At 33.8% G+C, this 9,021-nt stretch overlaps 1 pseudogene across 1 annotated transcript; it reads right to left on the bottom strand.

Moving 5' to 3' along the window:
• Window positions 1–2,052: 2,052 nt before the first annotated feature.
• On the bottom strand, window positions 2,053–4,860 carry LOC107959448 (G-type lectin S-receptor-like serine/threonine-protein kinase LECRK1; annotated as a pseudogene). Its single transcript, XR_005912354.1, has one exon. The product of XR_005912354.1 is annotated as a G-type lectin S-receptor-like serine/threonine-protein kinase LECRK1 (transcript).
• Between the last annotated feature and the right edge of the window lie 4,161 nt (window positions 4,861–9,021).

Here is a 9,021-nt window from a genome sequence, read left to right as displayed (position 1 = left end):
ATGATGATAAAGAAAGCATGTATAATATATAGTGCAAAGGTGGAGTATGATTTATGTTATCTTTCCTCCCAACCCTTTTGTATTAACAATAAACAATATTTTAAAATTAACCTATCATTTAATTTAGGTTTTAGGTAATTTATATAACAGGGTCAAATTTAGAAAAAAAATTAAGGGGTTAAAATTAAATTGTAATTTTTATGATAGCAAAATTTTTTTTTCACCATTAATTAGTTTATATTTTTATAATTTTTAAAAGATTAAATCAAAAATTTTCATTTTTAAAAAGACTAAAATATAATTTTACCTTTACTATTTTAAAATTTTTAAAACCGAGCCTCGGAGCTAAAGAGCTACCCCAAACTGACCTCCACTATAAAAAGCTTGGGGTGGCAAGCCGGGATGAGGCACATCAAGGAAGCCAAAGCAGAGCATGAGAAACTAGAGAGGGAGGTGGTTGAGGCTGAGATTGGGCGAGAAAGGGAAAGGGTGACTGCAATTTTTTTTCTAGCACTAGAATGAAGAAAATTTTTCCTTAGTTTCACTATTAGCTTAGGTTTAGGCTAAAAGAATTTCAGACGTGGAAAAAATTTATTAGTCGGAAATTATTAAATATTAATAAAATTTTTAAAAAAGTTCCACGTGGACGTCCATCTTCCATTTTAATGGGAGTGATTAAAATACGAGTGACTAAATTACATATATTTTATTTTTTGTGTCTAAAATGATTTTTTTATAGTTTATTATAGTTTGTGTAGTTTACCTTTTAATTTCATACTCGAATGGAGTAAAAAAAATATGCATTTAAAGTGAATGAATCACATTTCATCACCAACGGTTTATTTTTTTAGAGAGCACTTGTGGTGAGGAAGTTTAGTTACGCTTACCAATGGTAAATATTATGGTTTCGACCAGAAAAATGGAGTAAAACCTTGAAAGTTAAAATATACTCTAAGTTTTTATACACTTCATACATTTGGAATTTAGTCCCTCTACTTTTATTTTCAAAAATTGTGTCCCCATACCTTTCGGGTTTAAGCTTTTAAGTCAAGTTGTACCACAATTAAAATTCTTATATTAAATTCATTGGCTTGACATTTTGAAATTTTTTAAAAAAATCACTTGGTAGTTGTATAACAATAAAAATTAACATTGAAAATGTTTATGTGAATTTTTTTTTCTTAAAAACACCTATTTGAACTCATCATTATAAAATAATACTTTTTTTGTTGGCATGCTGTTCTTAAGAAAAATTGATTTAAGCATTCTGATTAAAATACTTAATATCGTTAAGTTAACAATATTAAGTATTTAAACTAACTAATGACATTATAAAAATAGAAGTACCAAATTATATAAAAAATTAAAGTGTGTAAATCAAATATCAAGTTTCAACATACTATAGGAGCTAAAATTGAAGTTTGATCATTGTCTTATAATGTCAAAAAAGGAAAGAAGACAAATCCAAAAGAAATGGAAAGACATGTGTTCGTCTTTGATACCCTTAGGACATTTAAATTATATATAAACACATATCATCTTAAATTAAAAGTTAATTATATTAGTTATTTGGACCTTATTAATAACATTACAAAAATAAAAGGACCAAAGTATGGAGATTCAATCTCAAATTTAAGCATAATAGAGGGATTAAATTAAAATTTAACCGTTTTTCTAGGACATTAGTTCCTTCCTGGTTATATAGATGGGCTGCCATGGATGGACATTGTTGGTATTGTTTCTGGGCCTTAACCGAAAACTTGTATTGTACATATACTCATATGATCACAAAAAGAGGAAGATGGCTTCAGCTGTATGGCATGTAGTAGTAGTCGTCGTCGTCGTCTTTCAAACCATAGCGCTGCACATATGTGCAAATATACCAATATCACCTAAGTTGATAATTCTCATGTACCTTTGCCGGAACATGTTCTACAGTCACAGCCTCTGAGTTCTGGTTTTGCTCTTGGATGCTGTTATTCTAATGCACAATCTCTCTGCTTAAAAATGATTATTCAGTTTCCTAACATCCTGTCTAATGAGATCATAACAAGTCCAAGACAAAAGGACTTATTAGTCCTAGCATACACATAATGGCTTTGCTTACATGACCCTTTTGCAAGTTTTTTACCATTTTGAGCAATAGGAGATTATTAATTAGAAATTACAGTAAAACTCAGTTATTACATACAACTACTATATGATTAGATAACTCGAACACAATTTTTAAACCTACAAATGATGGGAGAACACTGCTGCAGGAAGCATTTTACAAATTTATTACAAGCCAGAGGAAATACAAACATGGCGCAGTCCTTACGTAACATGAACTACACGAACACTCTGAGTGAGATGATTGATTGTTAGGACGTGACTTGAATTATATGGAGGAAGCAGTTGGACATGGGGGAATGCATATATCAGTAATGCCTTCCAGCATCATCACTGCAGTCTTGATGGAAGGACGAAGTGCAGGTTCATCTTGGATACACCAAAGTGCCACCATCACCATTCTTTCCAAGCTTTTCTTATCTACTTCTTCACCAAGCACAAGCTTATCCAACTTTTTTTCAACCAGACATTTATACACCAAAATCGACAGAATGATCTCCTCTGGGTTTGATACAGTGATGTCCAAGTTTCGTCTGCAAAACACAGTTTCCAATAGCACAATTCCGTAACTGTAAACGTCAGCCTTCGCTGAGATTGGAACATTCTTATGCCATTCTGGGGCCATGTATCCTCTAGTTCCCCTCACTACTGTGAAGGTCCTTGTATGATCCCCCATCAACAGTTTTGCCAGCCCGAAGTCTGAAATTTTAGCTCTCCAATAATCATCCATCAATATGTTTTGCGGCTTTATGTCACAGTGAATGATTGGGGTCTCACACTCCTCATGTAAATAGAGGATTCCTCTAGCTACATCCAGGGCTATTCTTGTTCTTTCATCCCAATCAGGGCGCTGTCTTGACTTGAACAGTAGATCAGCAAGAGAGCCATTGCCCATGTACTCGTACACCAACACCCTCTTGGAGTCCTCAGCACAGTATCCCAAAAGTCGAACTAAATTCTTGTGGTGAGCTCTGCCAATTGCTCGCATTTCTGCTTGGAACTCTCTTTCTCCTTCTTCCACTAACTTCTCCAATCGCTTTACTGCAATCAAATTTCTTCCTCTGTTTAAGGACCCTTTGTAGACTGCTCCAAAGGATCCCTTACCCAACTCTTCTTTAAACCCATTCGTTGCTCTCTTGAGTTCATTGTATGAAAACGACGTCAACGTAAGCTCTCCGGTTAGGCCCAAATTTCCAATTTCCAACAGCCTTTTGTATCTTAGAACTCGAAATTTAAAAATGAATACACCAGAGATTGCAAGCAAAGCACATGAACATGCGACAAGACTGAAAGTTAAAAGAAGAATTTTCAGCGTCAGATCTTTCCCTTTGATTTGGGGCTTTAATTCATGGGGAACAGTACCGTCATCTGCTTCTAGGCTTCTGATTCCCATCTTCAAGAAAACTGTGGAACTCACGTCATTATCACCTTGTTGTCGTAGCAAATGCCATAGTGGAAGCTTTTGTTTCCTGCAAACTCCATCGCTAAACTGTGATGCCTCACAATTACAGTCTTCCAAGCATGTTTGGCTGCAGGCACTCATGGACATTAGCTCTTCACTGTAAAATATACCTTTAGTCCATACTATATTTTGCAATGGAGTGATGTTATAAAGGGGTATATTGTCCTTCCCTCCTTTACAATGTCCTTCACTATAATTTCTCTTGCAGCCGAGGGTATTGCGTTGAGGATCGATAAAATCAGTGCCGGGAAGGCATGCACAGTAAGCTCTGTCATCATTAAACGTGCAATAGCTATTGATACCACAAAAGCCTACAACTTTACAGTAATCCTTCAACGCACGCGACACTAGGGAAGTTCGAAATCCACCACTTGGCTCAAATTGATGAGTATATAACTGGAAATTTCCATCAACATCAAGGCTTGCACTGTGAACGATACTGTCGTTGCTGCTGCTGCTGGTGTTCTCGTTGTGGTCATTGTAGCTCACCTCTGGATAAAATCCAGAATTAATTTCTAGGTAGATGGAGGAATCAGTGTTGTTGATAAGTTGTAGGAAGCCTGTCGAGTTAAGAAATAATCGGAGTGAACGATTCACACCACTAGTAGCTGTGGCCCAATAGGCAGTTATAACAGCATCATCGACTTGTAGAGGGTATAGAACAAGATTCCCATCTAGTTGCATATATAGATGAAACCTTCCGGACGAGTGATCATTTTCTGAAGAACTGGAGATCAACTCGTGATTAGTTAATAGAGCCTGACCACCTAAAAGGGTATCTGTAGGATGCTCGAAACTCTCCCAAATGGTATGATTGACATTGTTGTAGAGCACAAAATTGCCTGAATCTAGCATGGAGGCAGAGAAGACGCTGACAGCCGAGTCATTTGGATAAGCAATAACTTTATTTTCTCCGCTCACACCGCTCGAAAGAAGCAAACCTTTCTCGTTTAGTGTCAGAGTAGCAGTTGCATGGAGCGGCGGGTCATCACGGTTTGCTGTCCATACAACTTTGTTATCTGTCTTTCTATTTCCCTCCAGCCAACTCCAATTGAAAAGCCATTGCCTTGACTGTAAAAACCAAATGCGAAACGACCAGAAGGCGAAGCCAATGAGGTGGGTGGAGTTAAGGGGGAAAGCGAATATCCCAGCCCAATGGTGCCGTTTGAATGCTCGTCTTCAACTCCTCTAGCCACAAAGAATGAAGAAAGGAGCATGAGAAGAGACCACACGGCTGCCATAGGAATTATTGTATTTCCGTCTTCTATTTTTGGAACTGATGAAGAAATTATTTTACAAGTACCCTGTACCCAAATTAAAAATGGCCAAGGTCTGGAATCAGGGTTTGCGCGGAAAAAGACAGGTAACCTGACTCTCTTACTTTAAATTGTTGAAATTATTGAAAGAGTAAACGCCCGTCTTGAATGCAGAAATTATTAATATATATCATCGTAGACATAAATCAAGATTTCCAATTCCATACGCATAAGGATCGGTACGAAATTGTAATTACAAGTCATTTTTATTCTTAAATTAGATTTTTCTCGTTAATTTTTAATTTTTTTAATTAAATTAAATTTTTTAAGAGAAAAATATATAAAAATAGGAGAAAAAATATAAATTATTATTTTCTTATTAAAAAGAGATAAAATAATATGAAATCATAATTTTATACGCTCCCTTTTATAAAAAAAATACATGATGTGTATTACTTCAATTGATTTTTCCTTTTTTAGTTTACTTCTCTCTTTTTCTTTTAGATGATACTAAAAAGTATAATTTTTAAATATTAATAAAATAATATTACGACATTAAATTTTAAAGATAATAAAGTATTATTATATATTTATGTTTATTTAATATCTTCTTCAAATTAAATTAAATTAAATTAAATTAAATTATTTAAAGTAATAAATTTTTTAATTATAAACAATCATTTTTTTGAAAATTTTAATCATTTTGTTTTATTTTCATAAGTTCGTTTTTTTATGCAACCAAATTTTAAAAAAATTGTAATTTTTGTGTAATTTTCTCATGTCATTGGCACATAATTTTGATAATTATTTTACCTTGAATCTTAAATCTCGAACCCTGAGATTCAGGATTTGGGTTTAAAATTTAAGGTTCGAGGTTCGGTTTTGGATTTAGGGTTCAAAGTTTAGGTTGATGGTTTAAAGATTCGAGGTTTATGGTATGAGTTTAAGGTTCAATGATTTGGGTTTGTGTTTAAGGTTTAAGAATTTGGGGTGTTAAGTTCAAGTTTGGGGTTCAAGATTCTAAAGTCAAGGTTCAAAGTAAGAAAATTATCAAAATTATGTGTTATTAACGTGAAAAAATTTGTTGAAAGGGACCATGAATAGTGTGGTGGAAAGGATAATAAGATAATTTCTCTATAGATGAGAGTATAATAATAATTTAGTTTCTTTACATTGTGATGATATGCTAAAATTTAATTGGTGCCTAAAACTCTTACAGCATGTTTGGTTGGGGGAATAAAAATACATTCCCCCAATTCGGTGGCCTCTTTTTTTCATTCTTCTTCCCATTTCCTTCCAACCTTCTCTCTCTTTTTCATGCTTCTATCCTGACCAACCCTTTGACAAACCCTAACAACCCTCAACAAGGCCTTCAGTTACGAATCGTATGAGGTGGAAACTTGAGAAAAGAAACAATCGGATTGGTTCGATGTGAGCAGTCGTCCCTCAAGTAACTCTACTCCCATTTTGATTTCCTTTTATATTATTGTTTGACCCTCTTTAAGAAGATGAAACATGTTAAAAGTTTCCATTCCAAATTGTTCCCAAACTTGGTGCTCTTCGTATTTCTGGTGGTACTATCAAGTTTATTCCTATGCAGGTTTTGGTTTTTAGCTTATTTGTTCCTTGAAGTGGAAACCAAGCAAGATGTTTGGTTATTTCTGGGTTGCAGGGTTATGGATGCCCATGTCTCTCCCTCACTAGAAGTGCTATTGCTCTCACATTGCTATTGGTTTCCTAGGGTTTTTGTTTGTTTTTGAAGGATAAATCAGTGAAGTTAATCTCATGTTGAAGATCTTCAAGAAGAAAACATCTCCCAAAGGTATTTTAGATTTGATTCCATCGTTGTTTTCTTGCTATCTTTTTTCTTTTTCCTGCATTTTGCGATCATTCTCTAATTGCTCACTTCCTTTGTTAATTCTGTTTCACTGTGTTTTTTTTTCATTATTTTTAAAATTTTCATTATTATTATTTTTTTTGTAATTCCAGATGCTTTGCAGACGAGCAAGTGAGAAATGGCGGTTGCAACACAAGTATGTGTTTTTTTTAAAAAAATTTCTATATCTACTTTGTAATAAGCCCAATTTACCCGGGCCCTTACAAAACAAAAAAATAAGCAGTCCCATGTTACAGGCCTAATACCCACCTGAGCCCAATTACCCAAACAATAATTGATCCAGCCCAAAACTAAACCCTAGAACCTTCAGCAGTTAGAAGCTTTGGCCCCAGCGCCGCATCTCCCTACGCACCACCCCACTGCAAGCGCCGCACATCGCGCAACCACTCCCGCATGTCGTGCCCGCCGCTCCGCGCGCGTTCTCCTCTAGCAGTACCTGTAGGAACAAACACAAACAAGATAGCAAAAATCACGCCAACAAAAAACAAAATATATCTCTTTTTGATTTTGTTTACTTTTCTTTTCCATTTCGGCTATTTAAAGCCGTGGAAAATCTGTAAAAGGGGGGGATTTTTTTTGGAGGGGAAGAGATACTAAAATACGGGGAAAGAGTAGACCGAGGAAAAAACCAGAAGAAATACAAATTTTATTTTGAAATAGGAAGGTGTTTTTTTCCCTCTGTTTTACCTTGTTGGGGATTATCATTCTTTTATTTTTTTTCATATATACATATATATATATATATTTTCTATATAGTTTCTTTTTATTTTTATTTATTTTTGTTTAAAATATAAAGAAAAGGGACGAACATACCTTTTTCGCCGAAACCGCTGAGTTAGCGCCCCTCTCCGTCGCTATCGGAGACCGGGGCGTCGACGGAGGCTGTGGCATGCCTCGATTGGTGGCGGCGGCATAAAAGAGGAACCCTACCAGTGCTTCTCTGCTATTTTTCTGAATCAAAGAGGAAAATGAATTTTTTAAAGGGAAATTTGGCTTTTATAAGGGCTATGAAACGTCGTCGTTTAGGGTCTACTTCAATGGCCTCAAAACGACGTCGTATAGGCCGAAACCCGACGACTCGACCCGTTTTCTCAGGATCCGCGCATTTTCTTTAAATTGGGACATTTGCGCAATGGGTCCTCCTGTTTTATGATGTTTTTTAAATTAATTTCTTTATTGTTTTTAAATTTTGCTGCATAATTTACTTCTATTTCAAATTGGCCCGTAATGCTGCGCAACGTTTTGAGAGAATGGATTAATTTCTATTTGGGTCCTTCATTTGTTGCGCGCTCTTTGATTAGGTCCATACGCGTGTTTTCTAATTCTAAATTCGGCCCTTAAAATTATTTTATTTTTGATTTAATCCTTCATTAGTCATTTTAATTTTTTTAGTTTTTCTATTATTCTTATACATTTACACACGTTTTTTATATAATATATATCTATACATATATTGGTTTTTTTTACATGCGCATTATATATATATAATATTCTATTATTTTTTTCTTTCATATTTTTTACAAAACATATATATTTTGTGAATTTCATTTTCAAGAAATGTTTTTCGTAAAATACATACACATACGCATTTGTTTTATATAATATATACATGCATATATTTATACATACATTTTTCCTTATATCCTTATTTTGTTTTCTTATTTTTATATACTTTATATTATATATATACTTATACATTTTATTTTGTAAATATATACACATATACATTTTTTATTTTTTTTATTTTTCACGATTTTCAAATACATACATGCATTTTTTTTTCTGATTGATATATGTATTCCATCCCATCTTTTTGTATTTTTGTATAGGTGTGTCAAATGTATGCATGCACATATTTGTAAATTTACTTGTATATTGTACTTATATATATATTTGTGAATATTTCTTCATATTGGTCTTAAATTAAAGTCTTGTTTCATATTATACATTAACTTTTAACATACCTTTCGGGAAATATATTTTGGTTTTGTTAAAGCATTAAAATCATCATATTTTATAAATTTTCAAAATATTTGGCATTCATGATTCTCGAGAAAGATCATGTCCTAACTTACTGGATTGCGATTATTTTTCGATAAATTTAGAAAGCCAAGTATTCATTTTGCAATAAATTCACAAATTTCAAGTAAAAGCTTATTTTCGGGAATTCAAAAATGTCGGGTCCTAGCTTACTGGTCATGACATTTTATTAACTCGAAATAAGAATTTCTAAAGCAAAAGGCAATATTCGGTATTTTGAAGATTTAAAAATATTGTGCTCTAACTCACTGGGT

The sequence above is a fragment of the Gossypium hirsutum genome, chromosome D04 (assembly GCF_007990345.1).
Source record: "Gossypium hirsutum isolate 1008001.06 chromosome D04, Gossypium_hirsutum_v2.1, whole genome shotgun sequence".
NCBI lineage: Eukaryota > Viridiplantae > Streptophyta > Magnoliopsida > Malvales > Malvaceae > Gossypium > Gossypium hirsutum.
The sequence above is the reverse complement of the archived record's forward strand: the minus strand, read 5'-3'. Positions and strand labels throughout refer to the sequence as shown.